We start from the raw sequence: 23,385 nt of genomic DNA, 5'->3' as shown, positions 1-23,385 counted from the left end.
ATGTAAACTTAAACCACAAGAGACCTCTCATACCTACTAGACTGACTAAAATGTAAAAGACTGATGATATCAAATATTTCTGAGATGTGGAACAACTGGAAGTCTCAGGCACAGCTGTTAGGAAGAGAAAAGGTAACACTACTTTGGAAAACCATTTGACAGTCTTAAAATGTTAAATATACACCTACCATATGACCCACTCCTATGATATTTACCCAAGAGAAGTTAAAACAAATGTCAAATTGTCCACACAAAGACTTATACATGAGTGTTCATAACAACAAAGTATATTGATACATGAAATACTACTCAAAAATAAAAAAGAATGAATTCTTGTTATCAACAGTAAACATAAATAAATCTCAAAATAATTAGGTTGGATAAAAAAAAGGCAGAGAAAAAAGAATACATATTGTATTATTCTGTTTATATAAAACTTTAGAAAATGCAAACTAACTGGAGTGACAGAAAGTAGATCACTGGTTGCCTATGGCCAGGAACGGAGAGACAGAAGCGCCACAAAGGGACACAAGAAATCTTCCGGGAGTGGTGGAAATGTTCTGTGCCTTTATTGTGACAATGATTTGATGGTATGTACAGATATCAAGAACCATCAAATCTACACTTGAATACCGTCTACTGTACATAAATAAAACTCCAGTGGATTTTAAATTAATAATAATGCCCACTTCTTTGCATGTCAGTTGTGATGACCTAATGCTATAGATCTGTAATAATGCAACAGCTTGGAACAGTGACTTGTCACACTGAGAGAGACCCAGTGACCTTGAAGTCCACTGAATCATTCAGTTACCTTCTATATAGAAGGTAACAGTTATTAATTCCTTTCCTCGAAGGTTTAGCTACCCATCCATTAATTACCCACACATTTCAGGCTGAAGAGTAATAAATAATAACTTCATGATGCTTCTTTAACATCCAGTAATTTTATGTGTGGTTTGTTAAGAGCCCAGCTGACAGTTGACTACTGTAAGTGAACATCCTGGGCTTTGGTTTTAGAAGATGTCCCACTTTCCTTGTCATAGAGCATGTTTACAGCAAATTCCTCCAGGCTCAGGTTTTACATTTCCTAGAAATATGTTTTACATCGGAAGCTCTATTTCTCTTGTTTTTCCCTCCTTCAGAAAACTTGCTCTGAACCCATTTTATGTCTTGGGTTTTTCTTTCATAGCATATTTCAAACTGTTCCAGAGGCAAGAGCATTTCTGCTCTATTAAAGCAGCTATTCACAAACTTTTCATCACCTAAGACCCACTGCATTATTTTTTTTATCTTGTGGTCCTCATGTTTTAAAATAATTTTTTTTAAAGATATATTTATTGGAGTGCTCAGGCGGCTCAGTTGGTTAAGTGTCCGATTCTTGATTTCAGCTCAGATCATGATCTCAGGATGTGAGAAGGAGCCCCATGTCAGGCTCCACACTGCGTGTGGAGACTACTTAAGACTCTCTCTCTCTCTCTCTCTCAATCTCTCAATCTGTCTTTTTCAATCTCCCCCTCTCTGAGGGGAAAAAAGTATTTATTTTAGAAAGAAAGAGAGAGATTGAGTGTGGGGAGGGGCAGAAGGAGAGAGAGGAAGAGAATCTTTTTTGTTGTTGTTGTTGTTTATTTATTTATTTATTTATTTATTTATTTATTTATTTTATTGACATATAATGTATTATTATCCCCAGGGGTACAGGTCTGTGAATAGCCAGGTTTACACACTTCACAGCACTCACCATAGCACATACCTTACCCAATGTCCATAACCCCATCACCCTTTACCTAACCCCCTCCCCACAGCAACCCTCAGTTTGTTTTATGAGATTAAAAGTCTCTTATGGTTTGTCTCCCTCCCGATCCCATCTTGTTTCATTTATTCTTTTCCTACACCTCAAACCACCCACATTGCATCTCCACTTCGAGGAAGAGAATCTGAAGCAGGCCTCATGCCCAGTGCAGAGCCCAACACGGGGCTCAGTCTCACAACCCTGAGATCCTGATCTGAACTGAAATCTAGAGTTAGATGCTTAACCAACTAAGCCACCCAGATGCCCCCAAAAATTTTTTAATAGCAAACTGTACATCTTAAGAAATAATAACTCCCTCTCCCCCTCATTTTGGGTAATTTTCTAAAGACACGTATGACTAGACATCAGTTAATCACACTAGTTAAGACTAAGGGTTCTGAAGTCAGACCAGCTGGATTTGAATATTGACTGTACAATTTACTATCTTTGTGATGGAAAAATTATAAATCTTCATAAGCCTCTGTTTTCTTTTCTAGAAAATTAGGATAATAATAGTGGCTATCTTGTGGAGTTGTTATGAGGATTCAGTGAGGTAATTTATGAAGATCTCTTACCATGGGACCTAGAACAGAGAGAACAATAAAAGGTAGTGCTTTGTGTTATTGAACTTTCTGATCAGAATGTGAGGCATTACTGTACTTTTTGGAACAATGATCAAAATAACCATAAGTCCCACTTATTTAGTGGCTGCTATGTACTGGACATCCTACAAATAGAATTCTACTTAATCCCACAACAGTTCAGCCTGATGGGTATTGTTCCCACTTTCCCAATGGGAAAACTTCGAATCAGAGAGGTTAATAACTTACATATGGTCACACAGTGGGAAAATGACTGAGCTGCAAGTTGAACCCAAATCTTTCTGGCTTTAAAATGTATCCATCCTTTCTATATCCTGCTTCTCCAAATAGAATTCTAGTCCACAGCCAAGAAACACATTGTTTAGTTAGACTGTATAATTTGATTTCACACACATGAGCTGTTTCCATCAAGCTTTTTGAAGTCTTGAAAATAATACTCATACCACTCCCTAAAACACATACACACACAATCATACACAGAGCTACCATCATTTTGGGCCCCCTGGGAACTACTGATCTAGATGAATCCAAATTTGTGTCCAAACATATAAATTCCCTGCATAGCAGCAAAGTCAAGAAATGCAAGCTCAAACATTCTGCACCACTGGCTTCTCACGGTATAATTAGAGTCTTAGGGCAGTAAGGATCAGCCCTAAGAAAATTTTCATTCTGAGTTAGTCAAGACCACAGCAACTGGAACAGTGCTAGGAATACAGCCCAGGATCTCACACTGGAAGCAAGAAGATAGGTTGAAAGGGAATTGATTGTTTCATGACTTTATATTTGACTTTGTACTTTTTAATACAAATTATTTTTTACTGTGACTCAGAGCTGGATACATGGCTTATGAAAAGTAAGAATCATCTACTCTAAAGCCAGATTTGTCTCTTAGAAGCTTTGGAATGCATTTTAAAATTCTAAGTCCTATAGTCTATGTGTCTCTGGGCATCTGCTTTTAGCATTGCAATTTTCCTGAACTTTAAAAAAAAAAACAAAACAAAACTGAGAGGAGGTTTGTGGGGGCTTTTTTGTTGTTGTTGCTGTTATCATTTTAAATGTCAGAAAAGTCAGTGGGGCTCCAAACCAAGTTTTTCTGACATACACTCTCTCAGGGGCCTACCACAGAGGACAAGATGCCTGAGCTGGTGTCATTTAAAGCTTTTGAAAACAGGCAGCTAATTAATATACAGATGAGATGAAGATTTTAAGTTATTCATTAATTCAAAAGAAGGTACACTCTGAATATTAAAATGATGGAGTTTCTGTGTGGCCAAATATGGCCTCTCTCCCTAATGGATGAAGCAAGAATTTTGTGAAACCAGTATGGACACCTGACAGCATCCTTGGTCTTAAGCACCTTCTGGGGGCTCTTTGACTCTTAAAGAAAGAAAATAAGGGTAAAAGAAATAAGTCAGGGGGCAGCCCAGTCAGGATATATGTAAGCCATGCCATCTGAACCTTCACCAAATAGAGAACAGAATTGTGGGTTTAATTTACAAAATACCCATGACAAACATAATTGTAAAAATCATTTGCCAGAAAAATTTACCTCTGAAATGTAGATTCTGTGCCTACAAAAGATGCACCCCTCTCCTTAAAGGAAGCCAATCGAGAGATATTGGTCAAGGAGAAAGCAGGTCTTAGCTGAGCACTTGGCCCACAGAGCCATACACAAAACAATTCCAGGACATTATTCTTTCCTACCTGTGGATTGTTCACAAGCAGGAAAAGAGAAGACAATTCCACACCGCAATATGTTGTGGGGACAGAAAACCCAGTAAAAAAGAAACACCAAGGTAGCATACTCTTAGTGTAATCTGAAGAAATGGGCTGTGCTCTCTTCAGTCCTCATCTTTTAGTTTCTGACTTTAAGGGAGCCTCCCTCATCTCCTGAAAATTCTTGAGGCCTTCAGATGTGGTCTCAGTCCCACCCAAATAAACATTTCTCCATCTCCTTGTCCTCTTCTAAAAGGCTCCCAATCTCCCTTCTCACTCACACCCACTTCTTTTTTTTTTTTTTTTAAGATTTTATTTATTTGACAGAGAGCATCACAAGCAGGCAGAGCAGGCAGAGAGACAGGAGGAAGCAGGCTCCCCACCGAGTACAATTCTGGGCTCGATCCCAGGACCCTGAGATCATGACCTGAGCTGAAGGCAAAGGCTTAACCCACTGAACCACCCAGATGCCCCTCACACCCACTTCTTAAAAGTCATCAGTACCAGCTTCATTGAACTGTTCCACAAACTTGCATTGCTTGTTTCCATGTTCCAGGACACTTGCTAGGCACTGGGGATTCGGTGAAGAAAGAGTAAGTTGTTCTACTGGGATGAGGGGAAAGAGAAGAAAGTTAACACCAGTCCCAGGAAATAAGTAGAGACGTGCAGTGTATGCTCTGGAAGTACACAGGAGAAACCCTGTGTGAGGAGAAACCCTCACTCAGCCTTGGTGGCTAGGGAAAGCTTTCTGAAGGGAGAACCTAAACCAAGTTTTGAAAGACTGGTAGGAAGTGCCCAGAGGTGAGGAATTGGGGAGCCCCTGAGTAAGGAAAGAGCATTCCAGACAGAAGGAACAATATGCTTCTTGCACAGCAGAGTCCTATGCCACTTGGATGTGATATCATGATTGTCCCAATAAGCAGGCATACGTCTGTCATTCACATTCCACATTTTATAATCAAGTTCTTTTGGTGAAGGGACAGGTATTCAGTAACTTATTCAAATAATATTTACAGAGCATGTAGTATATGGTGGGTAGTGTGCTAGGTTCTGAAAGCAAAGGGAGATATTTTTGTCATGACTGGTGAAAGAACTCATGCCTAAGTCCATAAATGTAAATGTTTTAAATGATTTTAAATGAGTGAAGGAAATCTATAAAGTGGAATAAGATAGGATGATTAGAGGTAAGAGGAGTTATTATTGGGGGAACAGTGGGAAAATTTTCAGGGTATAAAGACTGGTGTTTTCCCAGATATTGAAAGAAGACAAGGGTGACTGGGTGGCTCAGTTGCTAAGCATCTGCCTTTGGCTCCAGTCATGATCCTGGGGTCCTGAAATCAAGCCCCACATAGGGTTCCCTGATCAGTGAGCCTGCTTCTCCCTCTCCCTCTGCCTGCTGCTCCCCTGCTTGTGTTCTCTCTCTCTCTCTCTTCCTCTGTCAAATAGATAAATAAAAAAATCTTTTAAAAGGCAAGAAAGAAGACAAGAAGGAAAAGACAGAAGCAGGGACTCAAAACTTTGTTCTCCTGGGACAAAAGAGGCAAAAGAGTCAGGGATTATGTCGAGAGAGTTCTTTGTGGGATCGGAACAAGATGCAGAGGAGTAGCATGTGATTCTAAGGATAGCCTAGAAACAAAATGAAGTCTCAAGTTTCCTAAATTCAATCGAAAAACCAAAGACTTACATCAGCATTTATGGCTATGTGATTCCATACTCTGAATTAAAATCTAAAGCATATTGAAGGCATAGCTCTTGGGAACAACCCAGCACCTAGGCAGCTGTAATATTTCCTCAGTTTTCTGTAACGTAAGATGAAATGGTGTGCCTAAGGCACTGAGTTAAATGTCGTATCCAGGATAAAAGCTGGATTCTCATTCTTTAGCCACCAAACCATGTCTTTTTTTCAAATGGATTGTGCTTTTATCCTTCTTGACTCATTGGACCAGATAGTCATCTCTTCCACAATATGGGAACTATTCTCAGAGAATCGTAGGTTGAAAATCTGGCCTCAAAGAACAGCTCATCATGTTCCTTGGGGGAGCATAATGAACAGCATGGATTCATTTGCAGAGGTTCTCAAGAAAGAACTGAGAGATCAAAGGGCTAAGATAGGGTCTGCCACGTTTCCCCTTCCTCACTGTTTGTATTGAAAAGTGTTTAGTAAACATATCAAATGCTTGTTAGGGTCCAGGCAAGGCAAACTGACCCCATGAAGTCCTTCCCTTCTGGACTTCCAGTCTCTAGAGATGACACTAGCCTATTCAGACAATAGAACAGATGAATGAAGAGAAAATCATGTAGTCATATGAAGACACAAGGCTAAGAGTGGGTGCTAGTCTTTAAAGTCCTTAGTAACAGCTTTGATCCTCTGTCTTTAAAGGCCTCAGTGGAAGTCCCTGCCTCCTCCCCATCTCAGCAGTTAAGAGGCATCCATATGTAGAGCACTGAGTGCCCCAAGGAAAAGGACCAGGACCTATTTTAACCTGCTGGCTAACATATACTACCTCAGGGCCTCTGCCAACAACCCCTGGAATCAGATTTTATCTTTCTGAGCTATTTCAAATGCATACCTCTAGTTATAACATCAGTGGAAATGTTCTCCTTTAATCGGAGGTGGCCTGAGGCTACAGGCTGCAGCTTTGTTTTAATCCTTCCCTTCAAAACATATGTAAGATGTTAAGAAATGATCTATAGAGAATATGATGAATTTTGAGAGAGAGAAAAAGGTTTAACGGGAAAATCTGTGTTATACATGCTCACATTTAACAGGGAACTTGAAACAGGTTAACATATTGGAATGTTGTAAAACAGTATAACATATAAGAACTAAAAAAGAGAGGGCAGAATAATACAGAATATTATTAATAATAATAACCCAACATTCTTCAGAGTACTCTGTACCTTCCCAAGAGAAACAGAATGGAATTGAAGGTGGAGGAGAGAAACATCAGTAGTTGTTCAACTTATTCTCCTGCACATCGAACATCTTAATATATAAGAACAAATATAGAGGAATAAAAATGATCCTGACAAAAGTAGGGGGAGAATTTTAAATTATTTTTTAAAAAAGACTTCAATAAAGAGAATGAACTTGAATTTACAATTTAAACATTTAATTTTAATTTTTTATCCTCAAAATCACCCTCGGGATAGGTTATAGTAAACCGATTTTACAGAAAAGGAAACTGAGTCTCTGAGACTTAACTTGACTGAAGTCTGACTCAGCAATTTTGCTTCCAGTTTCCTGTCCTACCAAGAGAAATACTGGCACATGTGCAGAAAGATGTATGCACAAGCGTATTTATGGCAACATTATTATATCAAAAATTCAAAATAAATTTCCATGTATAAGAAAGTGATTAATGGCATATTGTAATTATTAATTAATGGCATTTCTTGGAAATACTATTTAGCTATACATTTTTTTAATTGCAGCAAATGCACTTGTAATGAATTAGAAAGCTCTTCAAGTCATACTAAATAAAAAACATTGCTGAACACTATTATTATTAGTAGTAGTATTCCATTTATATTAAAGATTTTTCTTCATCTGTTTTTATCTGTACATATATGTATACAGATGCTTATAAAAACTATAAAAGGATACATGCCAAAATTTCAATATAAAGGCAAAATAAAGTGCCTCCTTCAGCCAATACCTCCCATATCATCTGAAGATCCCCCTTCTTTTCCCAGAGAAAGCCATTTCCTGTATATATTTCTATATTGTTTGAATTTTTTTCAGTGAGAATATATTCATGATTCCTTGTATAATTATTAAAACAAAGTTTGTTTTTTAAAACCATATGATCCTTTGCAGATATAACATGCTGCTATGATATTACTTTTGCACAGGAAACATCTGCTACTTTGCAAAAGCCTGGAAATAAATTGGCCTTTCTTTTTTGCCTTTTTTTAATGTCAGCAATAGCAGCAAATTCCTATGGGACACTTAGTAAAACAGATTACCCTACGTGCTTGCTTCTGAGGGATGGAGAGACTTAGTATGCACTAGAGACATGGACAGAATTGCTGGGTCACCTACAAGCAGTATTTAACATCTGTAGTTAATGTAAGGTCTCATTGCATGATATCCTCAACAGCAGCTGGCCTGCCAGTGCCAAAATTATACTTAATGCAAGTCCGCCTCACCAGTCTAGACATAGGAAGGGACAGATGAGAGCAGGATCCTTAAGCAGCCTTCATATCCTGAGCTGAAATAAAATGACCATTAAAAGGCAGAGCCAAAAGGACATATTGAAGTCATTAGCAGAGCTAGCAGGAAGTAGTCTATATCTGAATTAATAACATGAAGAAAACCTGTTCCTTTGCAAATTTTAATGAATGCCAAAATTCTGTCTCTTGTATGTTTCTCACTTGATTCCCCCACCACTGTGGCAAACAGTGTAGGCAGTAATGATATTTCCTTAGGAGAGGAAACTGAGACCCAAAAAGGAAAGATGATTGACTCAAGAATCCAGTCAGTGAAGGGGCTGGGGCTAACCACCCTTCAAGTGATTTCTGGGCACAGCAGTTACATGGCCTGAGAGGCCGAACCCCATGCACCCACCAAGCTCAGGTAGGCATTAAAGAAGTCAAGGTATTCCTTCTCCTGGCAGGCTCAGCAGGCTTAGAGCATTCCTTTCAATCCTACTCAGCATTCTTTCAATAACAGCTCCAGTATTGACATCCATAGACCAGGACAAGAAAATGTGGATGTCCATGTCCATGCAATCACAGACAAAACACATCTTCCTCATGAAATATAAATATATATATGTGTATATATATACACACATATATATATATACACATATAAAATTTTTTAAAACTTGGATGTGCTCTTAGACTCTCTCTGCCCCCTTCTTTCTTTGTTTTAGAAAAGAAATCTCTTTACAAAAAAATCTCAAAAACCTTATTGAGGAAGATTGTACTTTGGAAGTTGTTTTTTGTTTTTTTTTTTGTTTTGGTTTTTTTTGTTGTTGTTGTTAAATTTTGTTTCCATATGGAAGCACAGCTTTTGATATAATATTATGTACTCTTAAATTAATAATAAAAGAACATCCAGAAAGATAGGCTGATGGCAGAATGCCCAAATTAGCTTAAGAGAAATACAAGCCAACTGACAAAAGGAATAGAGGGCAGCTGGGGAAGGACAGAAAACCAAACAGACATAGCAGACAGCATGGAAACAGGTCTGCTTTCCTAAACTAACCATCAGTTCTGTGATCATGACAAGCATAGAGGGTGAAGATGATTTTGTTCACACAATATAGGATCTCCTTTTCTTGGTGGTCCATTCTGTCACCATCCAGGAAGACACAGAAAATAAGGTTTTCAGAGTGTCATGAGATCACACTTGTGGATGCAGCAAAAGCTTGATTTGCCCCATCTGCCTTCACTCTTTATTTTTTACCCCTGTGACCTTAGTTTAATCACTTACTTTTTTGAACCTCTTCCTTCTCTATACAATGGAGAGCATCACTCTGACCAACTCATGGAGCTGTTGTAAAGATGCAAATGCTATCTGTGCAGTAAAGCACAACACAAATGAAGTATTCTGACTCACACAACATTACCTTGTGGATGAGAGAAATATTAAATGGATTTAATCAGGGTTAAACAAACAGAGCAAAGAAGGAAAGCTAAGACTATTTAAAGAACAAAAAAAGGATAGGTAGTGATATGGATGGATACGATGCTTCTTATTTTCTTTTACTAATATAAAAAAAGCAATAATAATTATTAAAGCTATAAATTGAGAATCAAATGCTACACAGGTGGTTTGGATACTTTATTCTTAGTATGAATCATGATATGATAAACAATGCTGGTAAATAACATGTGGCTATTTTTACAAGTTGGTTTTTCTTTCACTCAACAAATTTTTACTGAGGACCCACCAAGCACTGGACCTCTGCTAGGGTGTATGAGGATAAACACTGTGGGGAAAAAAAATAAAGAGATAACATAATAGTCCAAGAGATCAGTAGAGGGCAGGGGAGGACATCTTCTTTAAAAAAAAAAAAAAAGTGGTCAGGGATGGCTGCCTAGAAGAAGCAGTATTTGAGCCGAGAGCTGAAAATGAAAATGACCCTTTGCAGAACTGAGATTAGAGCATTTCAGGCAGAGAGAACAGCAGATTTAGAAGGCATGAGGATAGGAAAGGACTTCACATAGTTGAGAAACTGAAAGAAGCCCAGTGTGACTGGAGTCTAGTTGCAACATATAATCATCTTGTAAAGCACACTTTGTCAACCTCATAGATGCCATGAAAATTTAAACAGCATCATACTGTACTGGGAAAGGAGCAGAAATGTTTTGTCTTATCGTGGACAGTGGGGACTTGGGGATTTGTTCACCCACCCACAGAGATGGACACATGATGAATGGGTTCATCTGGAGCATAGCACTCTACATTATCTGCCTTAGCCCACATTTATCAATGTTAAAGCAGATGATGTCCTGTCTTTTCTGTACAGATCAAAATAGCATCAACTAAAAAGAGAAAGTGGATACATCTTTCGTTCATTGTTATAAGACACTTGGATGATCTCTCTGGCCAATGAAATACTCTCCACTTATCAGAGTTTTGCATAAGTTGTGATTTTTACTTAATCAGTAAGATAGAAGAGTAATTAAATGTAATTTTAAAAGAAGACCTTTAGAGGATTGCTGTGCCAGCTTCTAAAAACCCTTTGGAATTAAATCAGTCTATGAACAAATATTTGTTTCTACTATACCATGCACTGTGGAAAACGCAAAGTAACAAAAGACAAAGCTACTTCCCTTGAGGAATTTACAACTTACCTGTGGAGAACAGATGTATTGAAAATAGAAACTTAACAAGGAATTGTATTTCATGAAATACAGTTTGCTTTTGTATAGCTTAGACTACTGTAGGAGTCCAGGAAAAAAAAACAAAAACAATAATCATTTAGGGCTGATGTTAATCACATGAAGTTTCATTATACCTGGTGAATGAATGATAATCAATAAATGCTTTGTTGAATAAATAAGTGAGGTATATTTTAGTTTTGATTGCAAGGATATGTGGAAAATGAGTTGGCAATGAGAAATAGAGGATCTTAAGGCAAGGAGACCAGCAGGATCTTATGCATAGGTGGGAATAAATATGACATATAGAAGGCTGGAGGTAGGCTGGCTATGTGAAGGTAAATGGTACCAGCTGACATAGGATTTTGATCAATAAAATAAAAATTTTGGATTTGATTCAAGAAGTAGTTTTAGGTTCCTGAGAGAGGAACATGATTAAACAATGTTTTAGGGAAATTACTCTAATAGTTGTGTTCAAGGGAAAAGAAACAGAAGACAAAATGTCTAGCTACAAATTACATAGACATTTTTAGAATAACACTATAAAAAATAAATCCATAAATACCTAAAGTTATACATAAGTTAAAGACCTTGTACATGCATATACGATAATAGTAAGAGGATGAATGATGAGGTTATCATTAGAGTCTCTTGTAACACATTTGGAAAACTCAAAGTGTGCCCCTCTGTCTGGAATACTCCCTTCCTATGGCTTGCACATGCACATGTCATGTACATTCCTGCCTGAGAACATTTACTCTTGCTATTCCTTCTACCTGAAATGTTCTTCCCCAAATACCTGAATGGCTCATTCCTTCATTCCCTTCAGTCCTCTATTCAAATATCACCTCCTCAATGGGCCTTTCTAGACCACACTGTTAGAATTTGCAGCCATCTGGAACACTTTACTTCCTCTTCTGCTTTATTCTACTTCATAGAGCTCATTCATTTATTATAATCTCATGTTTTATATATTTTACTTGTTTATTAGCCATTTTCTCCAATTAGAATATTATCTTTATGAAGTGAGGGACTTTCATCTGTTTTGTTCATTATTACATCTCCAATGTCTGGAACATAGTAAAGAATTAATAAATTCATTAATAAATTGGATGAATGAATTGGTCTCAAACATGTCTTCTATTTAGATGGGGGTATCAAAAAATAGAATTATTCCTTCCAATATACTCAAATGTATAAAAATCTACTGCCAGACTTATGACTAAGAGAAGCTACCATATCAAAGCACATGCTGTCCTTTTAAAACTAGACAATAGACTGAGACTCACCAGTATAAATTGGCCAACAACCTGAACTGTCTTAATTGAAATGAATTAAGCAGGTAAGTGCTACTTTCATCCCTGGCTAGAGACTAATTGATTTTAGAAATAAAACAAAAACTTCTCTCTCTCTCTCTCTCTAAGCTTTAAGTTGTCTGGGACTAGTAATCTTTGTGAGTGCAAAAATGTTCAGTGTCTCATGTACTAGCATCATTTGTTAACTCCTTAACATGTGGGAAAAGATGAACTTTCATTTCATAAACGTAAAATCCTGGCAACATTGCACTGACCTTTCAATCAACTGGAAATACTTCTTGAATGCTTCCATGGAGGTCATTGTCCAATGTACTATCTCTTGGTATGTCTCATGAAACCAAACCACAGGCTTGTTCCACTTCAAGCAGTTCACTTCCCTAGGCTATCTTGTTCAATATGGGAGCCACTCACCACATGTGACTATTTAAATTTCAATAAATTAAAGTAAATTAAAAGTTTACTTCCAGACATGTTGCTGGCCAACATGGAATAAAAAGAAAGTTGATTTATTGCCCCCATTTGAAACATAAAATGGACAAAATGTATGAAACAACGATTTTTAAGACACTGGAAAATTCAAGTGAGAAGATAGCATAATAACATCTTTAAGGTGCTAAAAGAAAAAAAAAAACTGGCCAACATAGAGTTTTATACACAGCAATAATACCTTTCAAAAAAATGAAGGGACAATAAAGTCTTTTCAACATACAAAAGTTGAATGAATTCATCTTTGGCCTACCCACACTATTAGAAGTGTAAATGAAAGAAATGTTAAGGCAAATTATTCAAAAGGAAAATGACACCAGATTGAAACATAAATGTCACAAAGTAATGAAGAACACTAGAAATGGTAATTAGAAGAGTAAATATATGGCTTTTTTTCTTATTATTTAAATATCCTTAAAGATAATTGGCTTTCTAGGGGCACCTGGGTGGCTCAGTGGGTTAAAGCCTCTGCCTTCGGCTCAGGTCATGATCCCAGGGTCCTGGGATCGAGCCCCGCATTGGGCTGTCTGCTCAGCAGGGAGCCTGCTTCCTCCTCTTTCTGCCTGCCTCTCTGCCTACTTGTAATCTCTGTCTGTGAAATAAATAAATAAATAAAATCTTAAAAAAAAAAGATAATTGGCTTTCTAAATAAAAATAATAAGGATGCAATGCAGGGTTAATATATATAATTTGAAAATGTATGCCAACAATAGTACAAAGTATGGGAGTGAAGGAAAGGATGTATATATTTTGTAAGTCTTTTTTACTATTGTGATAAATCATATAATCTTACTTGAGGCTAGAATGTGACAAGTAAACTATGTGTACTGTAGATTACAATAGAACATCTAAAAATACAAAACAAAGAAACTACTATTTAAACAACAATGGAGAGAAAATGAAATAATAAAAATATACACAATTAATCCAAAAATAGAAAGAAAAAGAAAAAAAGGAAACAGCAGATAAGACATAGAAAATTAATAGCAAAATAATAGATGTACTCCTAATCAAATCTATAATTACATTAAATGGAAATGGTGTGAACATCCCAATTAAGCTACCAAGATTACCAAAATAAAAAAAACAAGACCTCACTATATGCTGTGTATAAGAAAAACACTTTAAATACATAGACACAGATAGGTTAAAAGTGAAAGAATGTGAAAGGATATATTATTTTATACTTGATTAGTATAATCAAGTATACTAATGAATACTAATGAAACCTAGGGTGGCTATGTTAATATCAGATAAAGTAGATTTTGGAATAAAGAACATTACCAGAGATAAAAATGGTCTGTTCATAAAAAACAAGTGGTCGATTTATTAAGATGATCTAAGAATCCTAAATGTCTATGCACTTAGTAACAGAGCTCCAAAATACGTGAACTGATAGAATTGGAAGGAAAACTGAAGAAATTCATATTTACAGTTGGAGATGAGAGTGAAAAAATAAGAAAAAAATCAACAAAACCAGAAGATTCTTCTAGAAGATCAATAAAATTGATGACTGCTTATCCAAACTAATCATGGAAAAAAAGAAGAACACACATTACTAATAAAGGAATAAGAATTGTGGTATCACTACAGATTCTACAGATATTAAAAGGTTAATAGAAGAATATTTGGGGTTTTAAATTTTTTAAGGATTTTATTTTATTTTATATCCAAGGAACATACAATACTATATTAGTTTCAGGTGTACAATATAGTGACTCAACTAGAAGAATATTTTGTACAAATTTATGCCAATAAATTTGACAACTCAAATAAAATGGACAAATCTCTTGAAAGACACAAATCTTCAGAGTTTATTCGAGAATAAACAACATGAAAGCTCAATATCTATTGAAGAAATTCAATTTATAAGTTAAAACTTCCCCACAAAGAAAACTTTAGGCCTTGATAGTTTCACTGGTAAATTCTACCAAACCTTTACGGAAGAAATAAAACAGATGGACACAGGGGAGGGGAAAGAAAAACAAAATAAAATAAAAACGGATAAGGAGACAAACGAGAGATTCAACTATAGAGAGCAAACTAAAGCTTGCTGGAAGGAAAATGGTCAGGGAATGGGGTAAATAGGTGATGGGCATTAAGGAGAGCACTTACTGTGATGAGCACTGGGTATTAAATGTAAGTAATGAATCACTAGATTCTACTCCTGAAACTAATACTATACTATATGTAAACTAACTTGAGTTTAAATAAAATATTGGAGGAAAAAAAAATTTAAAAAACCTTTAAGGAAGAAATACTACCAATATTACACAATTTTATTTTTCGAATTTGAGAAAGATGTACTTCTCAGCTCATTCTATGGAACCAGCATTACACTGATACTAAAACCAGGCAAAGGCATTATTTAAAAGAGAGAGAGAGAAAGAAAGAAACCGGGAAAAAAAAAGAAAGAAAACTTCATGAACACAGATACAAAAATTCTAAACAAAATTTAACAAGTAGAATGTATTAAAAATACATTATGACCAAGTGAGGTTTATTTTAACATTTAAAATTAATGTAATTCATATATTAATAAACTAGGGGTGCCTGAGTGGCTCAGTTGGTTAAGTGTCTGACTCCTGATTTTGGCTCAGGTCCTGATCTCAGGGTTATGAAATCAAGCCTTGCTTGGGCTCTGCACTGGGCATGGAGCCTGCATAAGATTATCTCTCCCTCTCCCTCTGCTCCTCAAAATTAATAATATTTATTAATAAATATGCATTTATAAATAAGTAAATAAATAAATAAAAACACATGATGATTTCAGTAGATGCATATAAACCATTTGACAAAATTGAACATCCATTCCTGATAAAACTCTTAGGAAACTAAGAATAGAAAGGAATTTTCTCATTATAAGGGACATCTGTGAAAAATTTACAACTGGTATCATATTTAATGGAGAAAAACTGAGCACTTTCCCCTTAAGATTAGAAACGAGACAGGCATTCTACTCATTACTTCTACATTGAACTGAAGGTTCTAGTCATTGCCATAACATAAGAAAAAGAAAGAAAAGGCATCAAGATTGGAAAGGAAGAATTAAACTATCTTGATTTGCATAAACATGAATATGTAGAAAACCTAATGGAATGTCTAATCCTGTTTCAGGATATAGGATTAATTTACAAAAACTAAATATATTTCTAGTCTAACAATGAATAATTCAAAATTGAAATAAAAAATACAAGGCTGTTTACAATTGCATCAAAAAATATTAAAGATAAATCTGACAAAAGATATGAATGACACTGAGGACCACAAAGTATTGCTAGAAGAAAATAAAGAAAACCCAAATAAATGGAATTATAACATATCTGTACCAGGAGGCTAAATTTTAAGATGTAAATTCTTAATAATATGTAAATTCTTTTTTTTTTAATAAAGATGTTTATTTATTTATTTGACAGACAGAGATCACAAGTAGGCAGAGGCAGGCAGGGAGAGAGAGGGAAGCAGGCTCCCTGCTAAACAGAGAGCCCGATGCGGGACTCAATCCCAGGACCCTGAGATCATGACCTGAGCTGAAGGCAGAGGCTTAAGCCACTGAGCCACCCAGGCGCCCCTAATAATGTGTAAATTCTTAATAATATATATGTTGATATATTGAGTTGATTGATATATAGAGTCAACACAATTACAATAAAAATCTCAGGAGGCTTTCTAAAAATAGAAATTGACATAATTTCTAAAACTCATGTGGAAATGCAAATGACCTAGAATAATCAACAATGTTGAAAAAGAAGAGTGGGGCACCTGGGTGGCTCAGTTGTTATGTGTCGGCCTTATCTCAGGTCATGATCCCAGGGTCCTGGGGTCAAGGCCCCTATGGGGCTCCCTGCTCAGCAGAAAGCCTGCTTCTCCCTCTCCCACTTCCCCTGCTTGTGTTCCTTCTCTTGCTGTGTCTCCCTCTGTCAAATAAATAAATAAAACCTTTTAGAAAGAAAAAAAAGGGGCGCTTGGGTGGCTCAGTGGGTTAAAGCCTCTGCCTTCGGCTCAGGTCATGATCCCACAGTCCTGGGATCAAGCCCCACATCGGGTTCTCTGCTCAGCAGGGAGCCTGCTTCCTCCTTTCTCTCTGCCTGCTTCTCTGCCTACTTGTGATCTCTGTCTGTCAAATAAATAAATAAAAATCTTAAAAAAAAAAAAGAAAGAAAAAAAAAAGGAGCAAAGTTGGAGAGCTAACAGTACATAATTTTAAGAGTTATTATAAAGCTATAGTAATTAGAGCAGGATGGTTTTGGCATAATAGGCAAATAGATCAATGAGGCAGAATAGAATTCAGAAATAAATCCACACATATATATAAAGCTGACTTTTTACAAATTTTCAAAAGCAATGCAGTAGAAAATGAATAGTCTTTCAACAAAGTGCTGGGAAAATAAAAAAAAAAAAGAAAAGAAAAAGAACTTGGATCTGTTAACACAAAATGGGTAATAGACTTAAATGTAAAATCTAGAACTTGAAAATTTCTAAAAAGTGCATGGGAGGAAATCTTTGCAACTTTAAGTTAAGCAAAGATTTCTTAGAACAATAAAAACATAGTCCATTAAAAATGTTTTTAATTGGGCTTTCTGCAAATTAAAAACTTCTGTTCTTCAAAAGATGCATTAAGACTGTGGACTCTGAGAAACAAACTGAGGGTTTGGGGAGGGGTGGGGGGTTGGGAGAGCCTGGGGGTGGGTATTAAGGAGGGCACGTATTACATGGAGCACTGGGTGTGCTGCATAAACAATGAATCTTGGAACACTGAAAAAATAAAATTAAATTTTAAAAAAATGAAAAGGCATGAAACTAAGATAAATTGTTGCAGAGCATATCTGATAAAGTACTTATATCAAGAATAGAGAACTCTCAAAACTTAACAATAAGAAAACAACCCAGAAATAATGGGGAAAACATCCAAACAGACACTTCACCAAAGATACACAAATGGCAAGTAAGCACATGAAAAGGTGCTTAATACAATCATTCACTAGGTTAAATGCAAATTAAAGCCACAATGAGATATCAGTACATATCTATTAGAATGGCCAAAGTTAAAAAGATTAGACACACCAACTAAAGTGAGAATGTGATGAGATTAGAAGTCTCGTAAACAGCAGGTAAAAAACAGGTTGCCAATTTCTTTAAAATTTAAACATATATCTACAATATGGTGTAGCCAATCCAGTCTTAGGCTTTTACTCAAGAGAACTAAAATCATCTGTCCATTCAACAACTTTTACATGAATGTTCATGGCTTTATGTGTAATAGATACTGGAAAAAGTCCAGGTGTCCATCAACAGGTGAATAGACAAACTGTGGTATATCCATACAATGGAATACTGCTCTGCCATAAAAATAAACCCTTGATATATGTTACAACATGGATAAAATTGGAAAAAAAAAAAAAAAAAAAGCCAGCCCGACCAAAAAGAGCACATTCTTTATTATTCCATTTACATAAAATTCTAAAAGACACAGACTAACCCTTAGTTTATTAAACAGATTAGTGGGGGCTTAAAGATGGAGTAGGGGGATGGAAGAATTTAAAAAGGTTAAAAGTTTACAAGGAAACTTTTAGGGGTGATGGGTATATTCATTATCTTAATTAGGTCATGTTTTCATGTGTGTATTCATATGTCAAAACTTACCAAATTATACATTGAAGAATGTGTCATTTATTGTGTGCCTATTATACTTCAATAAAAATTTTTGTAAACATTAGTTCCCAGTCACACTACCCACATTGCAAGTTCTCAGTAGTCACATGTAACTAGTGATTTCCATATTGGATAGTGCTGACATAGAACGTTTTCACTGCCACAGAAAGTTCAATTGGAGAGTGCTGCCCTAGGGTCTTGGGAACAGAGTGGAGCAGGTGAAGAAGGGAACCTGAAAAGAGGGGACCCTATATCTGCAAACAAATGTTGTGCAGCTTGGCAATCTTACAACGAAGTTGAGTAACGTGAGTTACAGTAAGTCAGATTCAGGACTTCTGGTCCCTTCTATAATTTCTCAGAACCCCCAAATCAGCATTTATAACAAATACTGTTGGTCTCTCAAGTAGCTAAAAGTACAGCTATCCCAACCGCTGCAGAATTAGGCAAGATTTATTAAGATAAAACTCCATTACTTCAGAGATTGTAAGATGGATACAGGAAGAATGTGGAGTCCTGAGATATAAGTAAAGAATTAAACTCCACAGGGCGCCTGGGTGGCTCAGTTGGTTAGGCGACTGCTTTCAGCTCAGGTCATGATCTGGAGTCCCGGGATCGAGTCCCGCATCGGGCTCCCAGCTCCATGGGGAGTCTGCTTCTCTCTCTGACCTTCTCCTTGCTCATACTCTCTCTCACTGTCTCTCTCTCAAATAAATAATAAAAATAAAATATTAAAAAAAAAAGAATTAAACTCCACAAATTGATAGCTTTGGGAGATACAGCTTAAGAAACACAGTTGCCAGACACCTGGGTGGCTCAGTGGGTTAAAGCCTCTGCCTTCGGCTCAGGTCATGATCCCAGGGTCCTGGGATCAAGCCCCACATTGGACTGTCTGCTCAGCAGGGAGCCTGCCTCCCCCTCTCTCTCTGCCTGCCTCTCTGCCTACTTGTGATCTCTGTCTGTCCAATTAAATAAATAAATAAATATCTTAAAAAAAAAAAAAGAAAAGAAAAAAGAAACACTGTTGCCATTAGCACTATAAATGTATACTGGCACAAAAACATTTACACACTGCCTAAACCAAATTCCCAAGTTTCAAAGACCTTGTGCCAGGTGGCACTTGACAATAAACTGACATGCTGAAAGACCAGGAATAGCTCAGCCTTTCGATGTATAAGTGATAAATCTGGATTTCTAGGCTACAGACTTATTTTGATGTATAGTTTGCTTCCTCTCTTCAGTACATCGTACAGATATGCTGTCTGCTTGTCAGTATTTTTTTTTTTCCCATTACACCCAACTGTGTAAAGTTTCACTGCAACATTGCTACTTAAGATCTTCCTATTATCACCTATGGTCTGAGAGGTATAGAGTCACGTAAACTCATTTATTTATTCCCTTTCGGAGTGCAGCCTTCTTCCTGAACACTAGCACCTTTAGAACCCCTAAATCACTGCTGTTTACCTTACCATGGCTTCTGTTCTCAACCCATCCAACCCAAGAGCTGAATCACCAATCCTCTGAGGCAGAAGGAAGGGTAAATAATACCTCTGGCTCTAATATGTCCTTCTCAGGAAAAATGCTCACTCTCATTAAGCAATGATAAACATATTTAGATGTAAGAAGTGATGTGGTATAGAAAGGACAAGGTGAAAGGAGGCAGACAAGAACTAGATAATCATGATTTCTGTCCTAATTAACAGAGATAATAAACTTCACAATTAAAGTTCTCAGGTTGACTTAAAGCTCTGAGTCATTAGATAAGAATTCAATTAAAGCATGAGTTCTGTTCCTAAATTTAATGAGGAGATGCTAATGGTGCTGGATTTTGCTACATTTCCTTTCTTGGGAATGTGGATGTGAGAGAACGTGAATGTATTCCTTGTCTCTTCAGAGTCGATTAGAATGCTGGAAACTTGCCTGCATATTAATGGAAGAAGAACATTCTTTGACCCTGTCAACTGAGGTGAAAGCTTTCTCCCTACCAGGGAGACATTAGGAAAACCTTAGTATATTTTTAACAAATTATTTAAAATTTTAATACTCAAGAGTATTTCTGAATCTTATTACTTATTACTGAAAAGTAGATACAAATTTTTACTCTGTGACTTTACTACTTTCAACAATAGCATAATACACATAATAATTCTTGAGAGGTCTGAGGTAAATTTTTTTTAAATATATGTAACTAACATTTATTGAATATTTACTAAGTGCTTGGCGTTGTTCCAAACACTTTATATTAATTTACTAAGTTATTATTATTTTTCATTTCAATAAGGAGAAAACTGAGGCATAACAGGTTAAATGACTTGTCTAAATTCACATAGACAGTGGGTGACAGAGCCAGGATAAATTAAATTCTAGTGCTAGGGGCACCTGGGTGGCTCAGCAGCTGGCTTCAGCTCAGGTCATGATCCCAGGGTCCTGGGATCCACCCCTGCATCTGGCTCCCTACTCAGCAGGGAGCCTGCTTCTCCCTCCTCCACTCCCCCTGCTTGTGTTCTCTCTCTCTCTGTCTGTCAAATAAATAAAAATAAAATCTTTAAAAATATAAATATAAAAAATAAATTCTAGTGCTAGTTAATCTCTACTAAAAATCCAAAATTATCAAAAATTGGTATTAGTTGAAGTCCAATTTTAAAAATCCAAGTATTTTTTTCTCCAAATATTTGACACAATAGAGACAAAGTTCTTTTTTTCTCAGATATTTTTACATTACTTGAAATTAAAAATTTAAGAATGCAAGTGATAAAAATATTATATATAGAAAACTACTTCATTTTAGTTCAGAAAAAAATCAATGAGCATGCAAAAAAGACTGGAAATACTCTACAACCTAAATCAGTATATTAAGATAATGGAACTATTGGTAATTTCCCAGTGTTCTGAAATTAAAGTATACATTTAAAATAAGTTTGAAATATTTAAACACTTAAAAGACACTTTAAGGTTTTTGGAAACTTTTTTATTCTACCTAAAATGTTTTTTAAAATCAGATATTAGCTGGAAAGCAGAAGAATCTTTTGACCAACAGATTCAGAAAATAGTTGGAAAGAATTATAAAAAGACTTGGGGTTGGGTGCTTGGGTAGCTCAGTCAGTTAAGCATCTGACTTGATTTCAGCTCAGGTCATGATCTCAGGGTTATGAGATCAAGTCCTCCATTGGGTTCTGTGCTGGGTGTGGAGCATGCTTAAAATTCTCTCTCTCTCACCTTTGCCTTTCTCTCCATCTACCTCCCCCCAAAAATCTTGGAGAGCCCTACTCTATTCCCAGAGCTCTTCAGGAAATACACAAACTCTTCCACCTGGTTCTAGCAGAGCTAAGACATTCTCTTCTAATACTACAGTTATCTTCCAGTGGCTCTGGACATCAACCAGGGAGAGTCATTTTTACTTTCCATTGGCTCATGTTAAACAACTAATAGAAAAAGAGAAATTGCCTCACTGAAGAATAAATTTGGACCTCACCTTTTACTCACACTTTGCTCCACTAAATTAAGCTTCTCACGTTATCCAAATAAACCATGCCCTATACCTTTTTTCTTTCTTAAAATACCTTTTGTCCTCTCTCATCTCTACCTTAAATTGTTCTCATCTTCAAATACCCCCTCATATGTCACCTAAACATATGTGAAGTCTTTTCTGCCTGCTCAAGGCAAAGTTACTCCCATACACATTTAGGAACCCTCTGGGTCCAAAATCCAGCCAAGATCCCAGGAGACAATATACCAGAGGGAAACAGAATATGTATAAAATAGTGGGAATCCATGGGCCCCAATCTAGCAGGAACAGAGAAATCAAGAGAAAACAGTCTCTGGAAATCAAATAGCAAGAATACCAAAGTCTCTGTTAGACAGATAGTCCTAGGAGAAGTGCAGAAGTTATAGGAACAGGGGACCAAAACGTCAACAGGAACAGGAATAGGTTAAAAGGCAAGTCAGTTCAGTTCAAACACACACACACACACACACACACACACACACACACACCCCCCCCATACCATGACTGTTACACAGATTCTTCAACAGATTCTGCCCTGTTACTCACCTTAAAGCCAAGGCCTCAGATTCCTATTGCCTGAACCCCTGATACTGTACCTACCTGACATCTGAGTCTCTGAATCTTACTTTGCTTTCCTAAAACAAAAAAAGCTGCCTACACCTCACTTAGCAAGTCTCGTTGGACTGGACCTGGGCCTAGACCAGCTTACTGGTTGAAGGATGCTTAGCCAGTCCCCCTCTGGACCACCCATGACTTATTTTCTCCAGGGTCCTGTTTTATTCCTTGTGAAAAAATAATACATGTCTGAACGATTTCTCCAAACAGTGTGAAATAAATACATAAAGGAAATAAATCCAGAAGATTCCAAAAATATTTTTGAAGAAGTAAAAATATGTAATCCTCCAGTGACCAAGTTCTGTCACCATGACCAAAATATCTTGCCACTATTCTTGACTCTCCATCTGCTTTGCTATCATCTTTTCTTGAAGACAGTGTTGCAGTAACTTACCAACTTGTCGTCCCACCTCCAGTTTGACCTTCTTCTGATCCAAGGGTCTAATGATTCAGATGCTTATGGAGAAGAAAGAAGAAACACAAATGACAGGGGCAGGGGGTGGGTGCGCTGAGTATAATTACATATGCAAACACGGTACAAATGGTGGGTTGGGGCCAAGGAAAAAACACTTGTGCCATATATAAGGGGACCCACTCCTCAGCTATAGCTTATAGTTTTCTTCCAGAAATGCAGGCCAGCCTTTCTAGAATACCTTATTTTAAAAATTAATAAATAATACAGACTTTTATGTTAAAAAAATAAAATCTGAACGTTGGCTGCCCTTCTTTCTTTTCTTGATGTAATAAATTCCTCCGTATGCCTAAGCTGTTTGAAGTTGAGTTTCTGTCACAAGCAAACCAAGAGTCCTGACTAATATAGCTCTTTAATGAGCTGTTTACATGACTTCCTCCCAAACTCAAGGGTGA

This window comes from Enhydra lutris, unplaced genomic scaffold (genome assembly GCF_002288905.1).
Source record: "Enhydra lutris kenyoni isolate GAN:26980312 unplaced genomic scaffold, ASM228890v2 scaffoldscaffold60, whole genome shotgun sequence".
Taxonomy (NCBI): domain Eukaryota; kingdom Metazoa; phylum Chordata; class Mammalia; order Carnivora; family Mustelidae; genus Enhydra; species Enhydra lutris.
This window is presented reverse-complemented; position numbering follows the sequence as displayed.